This window comes from Delphinus delphis, chromosome 9 (assembly GCF_949987515.2).
Source record: "Delphinus delphis chromosome 9, mDelDel1.2, whole genome shotgun sequence".
Lineage (NCBI taxonomy): Eukaryota > Metazoa > Chordata > Mammalia > Artiodactyla > Delphinidae > Delphinus > Delphinus delphis.
In genome coordinates, this window is record NC_082691.1 from 67930450 (window position 1) to 67948834 (window position 18385).

Here is an 18385-nt window from a genome sequence, read left to right on the forward strand (position 1 = left end):
ATTTGATGTATTGTATTGTAACTTACCAATGGTATACTTTCATTTAAACTCTTCCCATCCTATGTGGTATGTTTTTCTTTTATTTTATGAATACATATGCTATATATCCCTCAATACAATGTGACTTTGCTCTAAAATTCAAAGGTCTTTTAAAGAAACTAGGGAAAATAATGAAAGGCCTTTATGTTTAAAATATTTATCATTTTAGTTGCTCTTCAATTCTTGTACATACATGTTTATAAGTGGTTTCATTCTCTTCAAACTGAAGAGCTGGTAGCACATTCTCTCAGCCTTTGTTAATCTGACATTTTCTTTTTTAAATTTTCACTTTTGGAGAATATTTTTGCTGGATAGATTATGTTAAATTGACAGTTTTCCTTCTCCTTTACAGATATATTTCATTGCCTTCTGCCTTCTGTTGTTTCTGGTGAAAAGTTAGCATTTATTCTTATGTTTATTCTTCTGGATTTGGTGTCTTTTTTCCTCTGACTGGTATTAGAATTTTCTTATATCTTACATTTGTATCTTTGGTATTTGGTAGTTGTACATGCCTAAGTATGATTTTGTCTTTTTATCTTGTTTAGGATGTATTGAACCTCTTGGATTTCTGCATTTATATTATTTATCAAGCATAGAAAATGGTTCACACAATAATGAGAAATATGATTGATACTCATACTCGATTTACGAGAAAAAAATCTACTGGAAAGTAGATTTATAATGCTTTTTGCAGTGAAACTTGACATAAGAGAAAGAGATAAGAGCCAATTTAAGCTATGCTTAAGCATTTCAAATTTATGATAAAAAGTCACAATATAAGAGGAACATATAGATGCTATTGCAATAAAATATTAAGTAAAAACTTGAATAATTCAGAATACATTAATAGAAAAATGGATGTGAAAGATATGTAATTATAAAATTTTACATGCATAATCATAAATATCCTATCAGCATAAAACCTCAAGTAATAAACTGTAAAAAAGTTCCTAAAAACTGAAAGGCTTATGAATTTTAAAGTATATGATATTATCAAATTAATTAACTGTTGACATAAATGACTTAGAGAGACCACATCACCTCCACAGATTTCCAAAGCATGATAGGAATGCATGGGCCGAAGAAAGACTGGATTTTCAGTCTTGGGTGTTCTAACTACACCACTCTTACTGCTATTTTTAAAAGAGCATAGTTTAGGCCTTGAGTAGGAGTTCATAAAGAAGGCACTAGAATTAAATAGGAATCAGATTATCAGTCTATGTAAAGATTTTGCTATTGGTAAAATAATATTCTCTGATTTTTTAATAATTGGAATCAAGATGAAAATAGGAATTACATGCTGTACTTAAACTTTGTTTTAAGTTTTTAAAGCAAAGTGCTTGTTGAAATAAATTGTTTAGAAAGACATGATAGGCAGGTTTAAAAATTCTTTATTTAGATAGTATCTTAAAATTAGTTTGAGCTTATTATATGAAGAAAATCTCTGGCTTCTTCATGAGGTGTTTAAGAAAGAAGAGACATTAAAGCACCAGCTATCCAAGAGTGGAATGCTGTTACTACTGATATTTTAAAACATGTCATATGCTTCAGGCAAATAAATTTAATTAAAGAAACTGAGTGCCTTCATAACTATAGTTGCATTATTCATGCATTCACAATGATTCTTCGAATCTAGGAATATAAATGAAAAGTGACAGCATAACAACCAAGGGATAAAAGAACACAGATTTAATGTTATGATGCCAAAATAACTTACCTAAACAAATGGACAGTTAAGTGAAATGGCCAGTAAATTCACTAAATAAAACCAGTTGTTTTATTCTACTGGTATTTTTGATTATTAAAAATTATGAATTTGGTAATTTCAGGTAGGGGAAGAAAAATCCCTCATTGTTAATTTGAAAAAAAAAAAGGACTTATTTTTTAAAAATAGCTAAAGATTCCAAAAGTTTCCAAAAATAGTCTCTTTGGCCCTTTACCTTAAGAATACTTTTTAAAAAAATCAGTTTATTCCTATAAAGTGGGAAAAAGAAAAAAACAAGTGGTGGGGTCTAAAATCTTTCTTGATTTTAGTCTAGTATCCTCTCTATTATTTTTTGAATTCTACTCCATGCAGAGCACACCTGTTAATAATTTGCCCTCAATAAAATGAAAATTCAATGTTCAAGTGGCTATAATATAGATGCATAGAAGCTTTAGCCAAGATAGTTGTTAAATGAAAATAAATATATTTTAGAACTAGCAGAAAAATTAGATTCAGTAATCCAAAGATAGTTTTACATGAGGAGAACAAGGACGTGATTTTCCTGACTTCTGAACAGGGGATCATCCTACCACATTAGAATGCATCAATATTTGGCCATGTTTTATGGAACGTATAATATTTCTGATGAAATAATAATATTCTCTATTAATTAGCAAACTTTCCATAAGGCTCCATTAATTCCTCCAGTTAGAGCATCCATGGGTAAGAGTGAGTTATTTTTATTTATTTATTTATTTTGGTGGTACGCGGGCCTCTCACTGTTGTGGCCTCTCCCGTTGCGGAGCACAGGCTCCGGACGCGCAGGCTCAGCGGCCATGGCTCACGGGCCTAGCCGCTCCGTGGCATGTGGGATCTTCCCGGACCGGGGCACGAGCCCGTGTCCCGTGCATCGGCAGGTGGACTCTCAACCACTGCGCCACCTGGGAAGCCCAAGAGTGAGTTATTTTTACATTTACCTAGTTGACCAACTTTTTCTGTAAAGGGCTAGATAATAAATATTTTAGGCCTTGTGGACCATATGGCCCGTCACAACTACTCAACTGTGGAAAAGCAGCCATAGATGATACATAAATGAATGTGCATGGCTGTGTTCCAATAAAACTTTATTTACAAAAACAGGCAATGCAAAATAGATCTGGCTCACAGTCTGTAGTTTGATGACCCCAGGTTTAGAACAATGATAACTTCTTACGTATTTCATGAATCTGTACTTTGTGTATATTTTTATCGTATCATTTTCTAAGCTGTACAGTAAATGCTTGCCCTCTCCCCCATCCACACACAGAGGATAAAGTCTTAAGGGTAGGAGCCCTGCTTCATTTATTTTCATGTGGTCAAGAATATTGGCAGAATGAATTTTATCTATCAGATATGACAGTTCTCACAAGCAAATGGAAACAGCACAGTGAATAAGAGCATTTCCAAAAGCATGTTCAGCCAGTTCCTGACTTCAAGAAATGCTTACAGGGACTTTACTGGTGGCGCAGTGGTTAAGAATCTGCCTGCCAATGCAGGGCACATGGGTCCGATCCCTGGTCCAGGAAGATCCCACATGCCACGGAGCAACTAAGCCCGTGCGCCACAACTACTGACCCCGCATGCCGTAACTACTGAAGCCCACGTGCCTAGAGCCCGTGCTCCGCAACAAGAGAAGCCACCACAATAAGAAGCCCATGCACCGCAACGAAGAGTAGCCCCCGCTGGCCGCAACTAGAGAAAGCCTGTGCACAGCAACGAAGATCCAACACAGCCAAAAATAAACAAATTAATTAATTTTTTAAAAAAAGAAATGCTTACAAAAAATGAGTTTATTATCAAGTAAGTTTGTAGAACATGGTGTGATATAAACCTCATGGATAGTTACAAGATGCATTAACATAGTAAAAGCCATGATAAGTACTTGCTATTGAAGAAGTCAATTGTTTCCCAAACTCACCTGAAAAAAAATTAATTCACTGTTACCATCTTGAATAGCGCATTTCTTCTTTCTCCACTTTATATCTCCATTCACCATTATTTATAACTGCGAGTGCTAGGCACTATGCTACCCACTGGACATACCAGCTTAAAGCTTACTAAAAATGTCCTTTATTCAATAAACACTTTCAAAAGAATATAAAATGTCTTTTTAAAATAGAATTTATTTTTAGAGCATTTTTTGGTTCACAGCAAGAAATGGAGCAGAAGGTACAGGGAGTTCCCATACATCCTCTGGCCCCAAACATGCACAACCTCTTCTACTATCAACAGCCCTCATCAGAGTAGTACGTTTATTATAATCAATGAACATATACAGACGTATCATTATCACCCAAAGTCCATAGTTTACAGCAGGGTTCACTGTTGGGGTTTACATTCTATGTCTTGACAAATGTATGACACATATTCACCATTATAGTATCATACAGAGTAGTTTCACTGCCCTAAGAATTCTTTGTGCTCTGGTTATTCATCCCATACTTCCCCCTTAAGCCCTGGAAACCACTGGTCTTCTTTACTGTCTCCATAGTTTTGCCCTTCTCAGAATGTCATATATTTGGAATCATATAGTTTCAGATTGGCTTCTTTTACTTAGTAATACACATTTAAGGTTCCTCCATGTCTTTTCATGGCTCAATAGCTCATTTCTTTTTAGCACTGAATAATATTCCATTGTCTGTGTGTATCACTGTTTGTTTACCCATTCACCTGCTGGAGGGCAGCTTAGTTGCTTCCAAGTTTTGGCAATTGTGAACAAAGCATCTGTAAACAACCCTGTGCAGGTTTTTGTGCCGACCTAACTTTTCAGCTATTTTGGGTAAATATCAAGGAGTACATGTGCCGAATTATATAATAAGAGTAGGTTTAGTTTTGTAAGAAACTGCCACACTGTCTTTCGAAGTGGCTGTACCATTTTCGCTTCCACCAGCTATGAATGAGGGGAGGGTTCCTGTTGCTCCACATGCTAGTCAGCGTTTGGTGTTATCTTGTAATGTCTTTTAGAGTCTTATTTCTTGAAAGAGCTAAAAAAGTCAGAAAATCTACTTTCTTATTTTTAATTGTAGTCTGTTTGAGTAGCATAACCATAGATGGTTGCAAAAGATTGTTTCTAGGTATTAAAACAAAATCTTTGAATGGGTTTGCATTTCATGATCCATCACTTCCTTTAATTGAAGATATCCACAGTCTAAGATGCTGGAATTTGGGGCTGACACCTTGCTCATTATACAGATTTTTTGTCCACTAGACAGCAAGGATTTTCTGATAAGTATGCACACATTTCCCAAACATATTTGGCCAAGTACAAAAATAAGCAGACAGGACTCTTACAGTGCCAAAGTAAAAAGAAAAGTAAATTAGTTTTTTTTAACTATTCAGTTTGGCTATATATAAATTTAGCCTTTGTGGCTGAAGATGAACTGGATTTGACTGAGTCAAGATACTGTTATTGGTGTATCAGTGCTTAGACTAGTAACCAAATTCTCTATTCAGAACATTTTATCTACATATTACAAGACGATTCCTTAATTTCATCCTCAGTCTTGTAATCATAGATATAAGGAAAAATAATTACTACGTATATAGAACCCACTCTCAATATTTCATTGAAAAGCTAGCAACATGTGAAATGAATATAGCAATCACTTAATATTCCTGGTTTTAAGTATGTCAGACATCTTCTTTCTCCCCTTTGCCAAACATGACACAGAGCAGGCATTAGAAACCCTTTGCAACTTGCTACACCAGTCCTAAAAGAGTTAGGAAAATTCCACATACTTTTTTCTGAACTGTGTCCAGAAGATTTTATCATTTACTAATGATTTTTGTTTATTTTCCTAGACGTTTCATCTTGGTAAACTAGGGTTGGAGGAAGAGAGTAGAGAAGCCTTAAGAGCCAGCATTAAGAAGTGCATATCACCTCTTAATAAACAAAGCACTCTGCAAGAGCCTGGGGTACCTTTTAGGTTCCCACCCTCGGTTTCCCCAGCAATTTCCATCCTGCTTTGGTTATCAGAGACTAAGTTTTAATAATGGTTTCTGCATTCAGATTGAAGGGAGATTTAGAGCTGGTGAATGTGGGAGAATGTTTAGTATATGCAGCTCTTGGTCTAAAAGGTGAAAAGAAGAACACACTTTCATTGTATTAACCTTTTTTCATCTAACCGCTTAGGCATTGTGATTACTGCTGATTTTTAGATCAGGACCTTTGAAGCCTAAGTAGCGTTTCCTAGAAATTGCTCCAAAGAGAAAAGATGGAATGAAAGAATTAGGATGTAGGACTAAGAAGCCATATGAAATATAATGAGACATAGGGTGTTAATCAAATCAATCTATGCAGAGAAGCTTTTACAGATGGGGGATGTCGGGAAATGATGGTAGAAGTAAAGTACGAATTATGAAAGATATTGAGAATTGTAAAAAGTTTGAATTTGATGAGAGAGAAATATCATGATGATAAGCATATAAGCATGATTTCTTCATATTATAACATGAAGAAAATGTTAAGTAAATGTCAGAGAAGATATGTAGCTTTTCGTGTTGATCATTATTTCAACTTACAAAGTGGTCCTGGAAATTTATTTTGACAAATAATTATTTAATTTTTATTGTTTCTTTTCAATTTAATGGTTAATTTTCTCATTTGAATGACTTGTGTTTCTCATTAGGTGGTGTGGAAAAATGGTAATGTAATGAAAACCTCTCAGAGATAAGAATGACTAGATAGAAAATACCTTTAAAATTAGATGTTGAGAATTTTTAATTAAGAAGAATACATTACACAGTTCAAAGTGGAAAGAAAACCATTTGAGAGAGGAAAATTAAAGATGACAGTTTGAAAGGACAACTGCATTTTTGCATCTCTCATACTAAGAAGTTGCTAAATGTCTTAGAAATAAGTGAACAAACACTAACGTCACACTTTTAAGGTGTCGTGAGGCAAGTAAGAATTAGGAGGTATCAGCAGTACTGGTGCTGATCAGCATGTGAGAAGAAAAGTAATAAATTATTCATTATTGGCCTAGTTAGGAGCTGTGTTGCAGGACTGTGTTCAAGAGAGTATCCAACATGTAGTTGTCCTGATAGTAAGGAAAATGGAAAAGTTTGTGAGCTCACTTGAGAAAGTAGCTTATTCCATATTTTCTACAACCTCACAAAGGTTCTTCTGACATTTTTATTGATCAATTTTTTTTTACATCTTTATTGGAATATAATTGCTTTACAATGGTGTGTTAGTTTCTGCTTTATAAGTGAATCAGTTATACATATACATATGTCCCCATATCTCTTCCCTCTTGCGTCTCCGTCCCTCCCACCCTCCCTATCCCACCCCTCCAGGTGGTCACAAAGCACCGAGCTGATCTCCCTGTGTATTGATCAATTTTTGATTAAATCTGGAATCCACTGATAGGTTGGCAAGGGAAAAAAATGACATTTATTTTGGTAACACTTATTTGCCCAGATAAATCCTTCAGAAGGATTAAAATTCAGCATCACTAGCTGACTTAAGGCCTCCTAGTGAGTCTGAGTTTCCAACCAACCTCATTGGATTCCCGGGCTTATGTATTTCTTACTTCTGAAGGAGGATATACAAAAAACTAAAAAATCTATTTTACCCACATGAGGTTATTGGGGAAATTGGACCAGTTATCTCTTTACCTAAAATACCTATATGGATTACACAAAACACTAGGTTTCTTGACGTTTTCACCTGTGAAGTCTGCATAGTCTCATTTGGATCATGGACTTTTTTTGATAATCCGAAGAAAGCTATTATTCTCTCTCTAGGAATATGCATATATATAACGATACGAAAAATCAATCATACAATTTCCTGAGATATGACAGACTCACCTGAATCATGCACGGAACCCAATTTAATAAATAGTCTATACAGAGTGGGTCAGTGAGTTTCTTGAGCCCTCTAGAGGCTGCCACACAGGGTGACTGTAGTGATTGCTGTTGGTGCTTTTTACCAGATCCTTTATCTCTAATTTATCTCTCTGTGCCCTTCCATATCCAAGACTGCCACTCACAATTGCTTTATCTTGGGGGACTGTCCTCAACCGCTGGAGGCACCTCCCCTAATCCTACACAGAGCTGGAAGCGCCTAGGAACGCCCTTTGCCGATGACTAGGGTACAGGATAATGAAAACCCAGCTCCCTCTCCTCAGGATGGGATTAACTCTGAGGTGTAATTTACGCTCCAAACGTCTGTTGAGGGGTCAAGCTAAAGCCTCCTTCAGTAGGACTTTGCATGAACGCATATTCTCCTTGGCTTCTTCCCCTTTCCTGTTCTGCTTTTCTCATCCCCTTACCCGTTTCCTCTGGGAGCCTTTCCTTAATGAATCACTTAGCATACAAATCATTCTCTCAGGGTTTGCTTTTCACCCAAAACTAACCATATAATTTAGTTATCCAGACCAGGAAACATACTGAAGAGCAAATGGGAATGCTTTTATTAGTTATGCTGAGAAAAGGGTATAAATGGAAATGGTCCAGGACAAATCAGGACACATGTTCATCGTAGGGACACATGGCACTTTCAGAGACAGCTCTGGAGACGCCCTCTTATTCAAAGCCCTTTTAAGGTATGTGTTGCACTGATTGAACCCTGCCTAACATTTTGCTGTTTCTAATATGTCAGTTTTGCTGTTTCTAATAGTGTAAGTCTCTATTAGCTCCTGGTTGACATTCTTTTCAAGGCTACCTTATTCCTACCCTCAACTCCAAGACACCTTTCTTTGCTTCTCATTCTACCCTTACCTGTCACACTGCATTATAGCTTCAAGTCTTCCTTTCCTTTGGAAACATCCTAACTTCAGTATGTTCTGGGACTTAGCATAACCCCAAATTGCTTCTCATATATTTTCCTAGAGACCTCAGAAGCACAGACACAAATCATTCTAACAGTAGCCGAGAATGTCCCATGTTTCCCAAAGGAATCTAGGAAAATTAACCTTTGTAAGTTGGCATTAGTTACATGTGATTTTATTGTTCTGCCTTAGTTTTGGGTAAACTTTTAATTTGCAGACTAAATTTAAGGGACATATAATTATGACATTCAATCCAGATTCTGATGTTTGGGAACTTAAAAAATTATTTGCAGAATTTATTTTGAGCTATTAAAACCCTATCCTAGTAGACAATGTACATTCTCTTTGTTTTCTGTTAAATTCTAAAGGGTAATTTATGAGTTTTCTATATGAATGATGTAACAAAAACCCTTTGAAAATAATACTATTAGAATCCTACTTTTTTAGATTAAAAATTCTTGTCTCAAAATGTTTACCTTTTGCAAATTCTGTTATGGTGTACTTGACACATATTACAAATATAAGTGGTATAAACAATTGTATTTTAGCTATAGGTCTGAATGGACCTAATTCAGTTTAGAATCATCCAGTTGATTCCAATATGACAAAATGTAACTGAATTGGTTGTAAGTATGATGATATCTAAGCTCAGTCAATATAAGTCATTTCTAGAGGTTAAAATTGATTGAAATTTAAACTGCCGTCACTACAGGGTAAATAATACCCCCACAGCAGATAGAACTTAGCTTTCATCAAATCAACATCATAATACAGTTTTAAAGTAGACATAACACAGTTTCAAAACTTTAAAGTCTTAGTTTGTTTGCTTTAAATAATATTAAGTTTTTTGATGATATGTTGATGAAGAATGCTGTTGGATTTCAAAGAAGCACTGAAATGAAATGTTGTAGTACATATTAGAATCTCATAATCAGGCACAGAGATTTATTATGTCCTTTTCTCAGCCTAAAGTAAGTATCATTTTTGATTTTACACATTACAGAAAAATGTTTAAACTTAATTTTTTCAATGGATTGGGTGTCTTTTCAAAACAAAGACATAAATTCAGGAAGTAGAGAAAATAAAATAATGTGTGCAAAATCATGAACTTTTTGTCTGAGTCAGTTAAGCATGGAATATTGGCAGTTCTTGGGACTTCAGTGTAATGTTATAGTTTGGCATAATAAACCAATTAAGTGGAATATAAAAATAAGTATTATTATAAAAATTTATATTTTGCTACCAGAGAACTTTAAGCACATTAATTGTCCTTTAAAAAATTATCTTAAGACTTCACAGTACTTACACAAATTTAGCTCTTTACAGTCTTGTTCCTAAAGTGGTTAAAAGGCAAATAAGTATTTTATTTTATTTGATGCTTACATCAGAGCAAAGGCCTCCTAGAAAATAGGACACTTAATTCTTTAAGAAATTATTAGTATATTGAATTAGCAAGGAACTAATATGTTATAACCATTATTATTGTCATTATCCCAAGTGTGGGTGACAATTTTTGGAGTTGTTTGCATAAAGCGACAAACATTTTCCATAATTAGATGTGGCCAGCATATGTATGCATGACTAAAAAATTCTACACCGATTGAAAGAGATGCATCTCTTTAAGAATGCTGATTTCATCTAGAGGAGTGGGATAGGGAGGGTGGGAGGGAGGGAGACGCAAGAGGGAAGAGATATGGGGACATATGTATATGTATAACTGATTCACTTTGTTATAAAGCAGAAACTAACACACCATTGTAAAGCAGTTATACTCCAATAAAGATGTTAAAAAAAAAAAGAATACTGATTTCATGTTACAGGATCAGCAATAGAAAAGGAAGGTAAGCAGAAGTAAACATACTGTCATGTGTTTTTCCTATTTTTCCAAATCATTAGTCAATAAATAAGAAAAAACAGGATCATCTGTTTGCAGCCAATTAACTTTTTTTTCATATTTAAGGGAGATGTGTGAAGAGTTTTGGCAGAATTATTGAGGTGATGTATATAGCAAATCATATAGTTTGCTGGCTTTTAGAAGTTTGAAAGTTAATCATTGTCTTATAGATGTGGGATTGGTTCTTCTTTTAGACCAGACTTGTCAGTCATTTTGTTAAAATTTGGGGTCTGATCATATCACAAAGCCTCATTCTGCAAACTCTCTCCTGCCTTATTCTTTCTTTCTGTTATGCATCAGCCATGAATGGTGACAATTTCTTAAGAACCAAACCTTAAAAGCAGAAAAGATAACAGATGAAGAGAAGTCATTCTTTTTAGTCATTGAATTAATACCTTTTTTTTTTTTTTTTTTTTTGCGGTATGCGGGCCTCTCACTGTTGTGGCCTCTTCCGTTGCGGAGCACAGGCTCCCGGACGCACAGGCTCAGCGGCCATGGCTCACGGGCCCAGCCGCTCCGCGGCATGTGGGATCTTCCCGGACCGGGGCACGAACCCGTGTTGCCTGCATTAGCAGGCTGATTCTCAACCACTGCGCCACCAGGGAAGCCCTGAATTAATACCTTTTTGACACTCACTTAGCTGGCCCCATCCCATGTCCTTCTCTCACTTCTATTGTACTTACTAGGTTGTGGGAAGTAATTCATCTCCTAACGTTCTGAGTTATCCAAGTTATTTTTCTATAGTTTTCTATATTTCAAAATTTAACAATTTAATACATTACTTGGAAATTGAGATCTCAACTGCATCATTGATAAATGCCTGTCTAATTTATATAACGAATTTGAACTTTAACAGTTGGCGTTACACACTGAGCAAAGTGGTCCTCAAGAATATTAGATGAGACCTACAATGGTAAAAAAATCTTGATTTTCTTATTTACATTTGAATGCTCAGCTCTTTCTCCATTTCATGACTCTTTAATTGTTTTGATTCAATAAGGTGGAATTAACATGGAAACTCTACGGATGTATTTTGAATTTATTGGAAAAGAATAACAATAAAACTGTCACCTTCCCTTAGATTACATTTGCCCTTTTGTGGACACAGCAGCCATTGATGAATTCAGTCATTTTCTTTATTAAACATAATTTTAAAATGGAAAGCAAAGTTCTCTATTAATGGTGATAGAACAGTATGACGTTTTTGTGTAGTTGTGTTTTTTTGTGTTCAGGGGTTTTGCTCTTATCAAATGTTAATTATAGTAACTGAGCATATTAATTGATATCATAAAACGTATCTGCTCTATTTTAATGCTTAACATGATAAATTTGAAACAATTTATAGTAGATTGGGGTAACCATACATTGGGGGGGACAATCATTTCTTTCAGAAATTGTCAGTTGCCTTAATGAAATAGATGGGTTCAATGGGACATTGCTTTAAACAATATGGACATAATAGTGGAAGGAAGATTAGCTAAAACAGGAAATCTAGTGTCAGTCTGCAATATGCTTCTCCTTGCTTTGCCTAGAGGACAAGATCTAGTGCTCTGAGGAATGTTGTTCTCATTCAGAGAGCAATTGTGTCATAAAATTTTACCATTAAATAAACACTTAGAGTTCATTTTCTAAGGCAAATTCCCATTCTTTAAAATGGATTGTAATGTTTACTTTCTGTAAAATTTTCTGCAATTTCCAGTCATATCATATAAGCTTCATCATTATTCCATCATGTGCTTATTTTTATGCATCTTATTTATATTTATATCACCAGTTTTAAATATAGGAAATGACATAAAGTAATTGCATAACAAATTTCTGATGAATGGAAAAATGAATTAGCGAAGAAATCTTGAGATGATTTGCTAGTGAGAAATTCAGCTTCTGTATTTTCTTGAGTGATCTTTGAGATTTTATATTTTTTAGATGTAGTCACCAAAAGATACTTTACACAAATCAGTCTAATTAATTACAGAATATATTGTAGTCCCTTGGACCAAAATATGTAAATCTCAATCTGGATTTAATAGGAAATTTGTCTATGTAGTTCCTCGTGAATAAATCTATGAGAAGAATAATTTTAAATTGCATATTTTAATAAAGCTTGTAATTATACTATGCTGTTAGAATCAAAATGATGAATTATAATTTATTCTTTTAAAATATAATAAAAATTTAGCCTGAGTTATTTTTTGTTTTCTATAATATGTTATGTTAAATTTATCTGGTGTTCATTAACTCTAAGTAAAAATCGGTACACAGCAAACTTAACAATATCTAGTATTTGTTTTTTGTTGTTTTTAAATAAATTTTATTTATTTATTTATTGATTTTTGGCTGCATTGGGTCTTTGTTGATACACACGGGTCTTCTCTAGTTGTGGAGAGTGGGGGCTACTCTTGGTTGTGGTGCATGGGCTTCTCATTGCGGTGGCTTTTCTTGTGGCGGAGCACGGGCTCTAGGCGCGCAGGCTTCAGTAGTTGTGGCACACGAGCTCAGTAGTTGTGGCTCGCGGGCTCTAGAGCACAGGCTCAGTAGTTGTGGGGCACTGGCTTAGTTGTTCCATGGCATGTGGATCTTCCTGGACCAGGGCTCAAACCTGTGTCCCCTGCATTGGCTGGCGGATTTTAACCACTGTGCCACCAGGAAAGCCCTAGTGTTTGTTTTAAACTTGATATTGACTCCAGGAATAGGAGTGAGCTAAAGGAATGTAGGAAAAAGAAGGAACACATGTAGGAATGAAAAATAGTTTTAAGGAAGGGAGAGGAACTGGTATTTTTAATCTAGAGGAGTAGGATTAAAGTTGTTTTTTTGTTTGTTTTTTATGAAGGATAGGATTATTAGAGTTTGTTTAGGAGAAAAACCTTCCTGACATAAATAAATATATGATAGACTTTATAATATAATTATCTTCAAATTTTAACGAATGAACTGATACTCTTTTGGGGATGGTCCAGAAAGCTACAAGATTAACTCAGGTTATTCCCAGCCTTTGAATTAACAAATGCTCATTGAGTGCTTACTGTATGTCATGAATTGTATTAATAATGAGGAAATGCCAGTGAGGGTATTTTGAAGGCGTCTGACCTCAAAAGAGTATTCATTTTAGTACGGAAGATAGATGTGTAAATACACAATTGCACTGTAACATAGAAAGTACAATGCTAGGGACATGAATAAAAGTCTGTGGCAGAAAAAGAAGTAAAATGTTTCTGCCTGGAAAGGGGAAAGGCTTTTGTAAGTAGATGACATTTAAGGTGGGTGTAAGGAATATGAATAGGGATAAAGAAAGTGGGAGATATGGAAGAGGGAAGAATATTTGTCACACAGGAAATAACGCGGAGCCACGAAGAAGCTTGGTTATGTTTGGTGAATAGAATGTAGTTCAGCTTGTCTGAATATAGGATCTGAAGATGGGATGCATGTGGAGGTAAGACAGGTGGTGGAAAAGTTCTATTTTAAAGATGTTTGCACTTCATTCTGTGATCAGTGAGCAGTCACTGAAAGTGTGTAATTAGATAATCCAGGTTGGAGATGACTAAAACCTGCACTAAGGGAGTGGTTGTGGGGATAGTCAAGAGAGCATGGATTTGAGTTATTTGGAGGGTATAATGCATAGGGCTTTTAGATCAATTTGGATGTTGAGAGCAAGGGAGAAATCTAGAATTTCTGGCTTGCTGATAATGAAGAAAGAGAAGAGAAGAGGAAGTGGAGGGTGGCACAGAAGTTAAAATAACGATTTAGATACTGAAAATGATGTGTCTAGGTGCTGAGAAACCATGTAGTTAAAGAGAGATTCTGAAGGCACTAATGTGGAGAAGGATAAAACTTTAGAGAGAGATTATTTGAAAGTTTGGTAGAGTGATCCAAACATTCCTCAAAAAGGAAGTGAAATTTTAAATTGTTCTTGAAAATACACTAGTATAGATTTTAATTGGTTGAAATACTAAGAAAAATGGAAAATATTTTATGTCATGTGTATTTTATGAACAAACATGGAAGGACTGGAAATTACGAAGGCATATTTGGGTAATAGTGCATATTAAGAAAGACTACAAAATTTTCTAGGGAATCAGTGGGAGGAAAGCCTTGAAAGGTAGATTGACATACATGGCGTTAGGTTTTGAACTTTCTAAGCATTTTAGAAGTTTTAAAAAAATGTACTGTGTAGATTTTGAAAGTTTAGGGAGTGACATGATCAAAACTACTTTAGGTCACTAATGGCACTGATATGAGTATAGGTAGAAAAGGAGGGAAAAAACAGTCAAGAAGCTTGGGGTAATGATGACTTCAAATAAAATGGTGATAGTGTAATTGCAGATGAAAAGATGGGCATGAAGCATATTGCAAAGATGAAACCAGTGTGGCTTAGCAAAAGATTTGTATATGAGAAATAATGACTACATAAAGAGATGAAAATACCTCTAAAGGTCTGAGATGATGCGAGAGTCATTGGTGGACATGGGGAAGTCATTGATTGGGAAGTAAAGATTAGGATTCATTTGTTCTGTTGACATTTATTGCATGCATACTATATGCCTGTCATTGTGCTAAGTTCAGTGCATAGAGATTTTAAAAATGATAGAAAGAAAAATGTTTAAAAAGAAAGGATGCTGCCCTTAAAGGGTTTATATTCTAGCTGAGGCAACAGAAATATAAACAATATCAAGAATAAAGTGTGATAAGCGTTACAACAGTGGTATGAAGACTGTACTTGTGGACCTTCCTTAGAGAGATGAGTGCTTGCGATTCCAGTGGGACATCTAGGTAGAAAGGTACAGTTTATAATTGGAAATGAGGAAATATGCCCAGAAAAGAGGATAGGAATGGACTTAAGGTCTTATTTTACTTGAGCATACTGATACTTCGGCACTAATAATCAAACCCTCTTTCAGATCTTTAGTAGAAATTATGTCTTATTTTATGTTCCTGTCTAAGCTCTTATCATGACCCAATAAATCTTCCATTCTTTCCTTTTTTTGGTCTCAGGAATCCCACACACATCATGGGTTAACTTATTACTTATACGTTCATGATTCCAAATTTATATCTCTGGCCCAGAACGATCTTTTGAGATCTATGTATAAAGCAGCTGCTTCTGGACATCATTACTTGTAAGTCTTATGTGCATTACAGACTCAACATACCTCAAAATTTACTATCTTTCTGCAGCCCCTCTTACAGTATTCAGGTACATGCAACTGGTACTAATCATCAGCCCAGTTGTCCAAGGTAGGAATCTAAGAATCATCATTTTGTCATCTTTATCATTTTGTCTCATCTCTCATTCCTAACAGTCCTACAGAGTCAAACTCCTAAGTAGCTCTTAAACCAATTTTCTCTTCTCCATTCACGTGGCGATTGTTATGGTCATTCAGTACCAAGATTATGCAGTGAACTTCCATGTGGTCTCATTACTTCCAGTTTGACTTCCCTTCAGTCTGTGAGCCATGCTCTGGTGGTTGTGAACTACTACTGTGTGCCAGGAACTGTTCTAAGTGCTTTACATGTATTTAGTCCTGAGAGATACAGATTCAAATCTGAGAGAGAAACATATTCCTCTTTCTACTGTGCAGCATGTGGAAATTAGGGTAGAAAAGTTGGTCAAGGTCATGCAGTCAGAAAATGGGGGAGCTGGTTCTAGACCAGATACTCTGAATGGGGGTACCATGCCCTTGTGTACTATAGGTTATGTACTGTAACCTTCTACTGCTTTTATACTGTATGCTGCTTTGACCCTTGAACTGTGGGTTGCTGACCTCTAAAAAGAATAAATTTAAAGCCAGTGATTTAGAGCCATTTATTTTAACATTTGTTCACTGCAATCTTTTTGATAAAATTTTAATATTTTATTTAATTGATAAATAGAAATGAATTTTATGGCAATCTTATTTTAAAACTTTATTTAAAACTCACCATTTCTTTACTTTTCTCTCCATTTTTGGCTGATCCCAGTTAAACATTCATTTGTGCTTTTTCCGCCAAAAGATATGCCTTGAAATTCTTGTGAACATGATGTTAATAAGAAATTAATTTGTGTTCCAAGGGAATAAGTGTGGCATCATTTTTAAAAGTGTTCTGCCAAAAAGAGCTGAAGAATTGGCATGTAACTGAAGTCTTGTTTCTTATGTCTTAAAGTGATATTCAAGTCACCCATTGGGTTAATGCACCAGATGTAATAAAACCCTCTTACCTAGTGAGTCTACTTGGACATGCTTCACCACGTGATGGTATATGGTAAAAGCCTGATCTGCTACAGTTTCTTTATTTAGCTGGAATACTAACCTGGCTCCATGTTCCTTTCCAAAAGGAAGACCCAAGCAAGAATGTCTTCATATTCTCACTGATATTGGTTAGACATAGTTTTAATTCCCATGTGAATCTTTACAGGTAACAGAAAGAAAGAGATGAAAATAACACTAAGAAATATTAAACATGCCCCAAGTTCTGTTTAACTGCCATGTTGTCAAAATTATCTTTTAATACCTAAATTTAAAATAAGTTAATGTTAACTTCTCTTTCTGATATATTGCTGTTAAAGAGACACTACAGGTACACGAAGAAAAGTAACTAATAGGATGATAAAGCTTTTTCCATTATGCATTTATTCCTTTCATCCTTCTGTTTTTCCAGCTTTCCTTCAGCAAATATTTACTGATCACCAACTATGTTCCAGGAACTGTATTATATACTTGGTATTTATCACTGAATAAAACAAAGATCCCTGCTCTCATGGAACTCACATTCATATTATTCTCAGAATAAAATCTGTTGGACATAGGTAGAGGTGGCCTGGGCATCAGAGTAGAATGAAGATAGATATATAGATTTCAAAAAAGGAAAAGAAGTGTGCCAGGAATGGGAAATGGACATAAATATTACATGTTTAGCAATTTTTATTAGTGAGGATCCCGATCTTTGCATCAACATCATAGTGTTTTTTTTTGTTTGCGGTACGTGGGCCTCTCACTGTTGTGGCCTCTCCCGTTGCGAAGCACAGGCTCCGGACGCACAGGCTCAGCGGCCATGGCTTATGGGCCCAGCCGCTCCGCGGCATGTGGGATTCTCCAGGACCGGGGCACGAACCCGTGTCCCCTGCATCGGCAGGCGGACTCCCAACTACTGCACCACCAGAGAAGCTCCATCACAGTGTTTTGTCATAAATAACATGTAAAAGTTGAATCCAGTCTGAAATTCTGAAAGCTGAGTCCATAGAAAATGTCCCAGATTCAAGAGAACTCATCTGCTGTTTGCAAGCCTTCCCAAAAGACGGACTGACCATTTGTAACACTAATGGACACATGATGTGCTCTAAAATTACATTTCCACCTATCTTGAGATCAGTTAATGCCTCTCTTGCAGTTGTAAATTTATCTGATATTCTGATTTTCTCTATATTGAAACACTGTTTTGGTTCCCACTTGGATATCTTTGGTTTTAAATTAAGAATGAGAAGTAAAACATTCTTAAGGTAGGCTCCTGACCAGTGTCTGAAATATCTGAAAGATGTGGAGTTGATCTCAGATTCTCTATTCTTTCAATTATTTGAGCCTCCACATCTATTGCTTGGGTGGTTTGATTCTAATTGCTAAGAGCGAAAACCATTTTATTACCATCTCAACATGAGCTTCCTAAGTATCAGGTTAGTAGAATTTTGTCATGTGGAGGAAGCAGAGACTGATGACACAGTGTCATCATCAACTGTTTGCTATCATTTAACTGAGCCACCATTTAATTATTAGTATAATGTAATAACTTGAGCTTGCTTTGATGTCCTGGAAATTAAAATGAAGCACATTAGTAAATTCCACTAAACATTATGTTTTCATTTCCAGGTGTAATGCAGTTAGCACAACACTATTTAATAAGGTACTAGCCCACAGCTATTTATGGCCAAGCCCAAGTTTGCTGCACAACCAACCCATCTCAAGT

The 18385-nt window shown here is 35.5% G+C and overlaps 1 protein-coding gene across 17 annotated transcripts in view; it reads left to right on the top strand.

Moving 5' to 3' along the window:
- Nucleotides 1-18385, top strand: part of DNAJB9 (DnaJ heat shock protein family (Hsp40) member B9) — a 707453-nt gene that overhangs the window by 514160 nt on the left and 174908 nt on the right. The gene's annotated exons all lie outside the window — the stretch shown is intronic.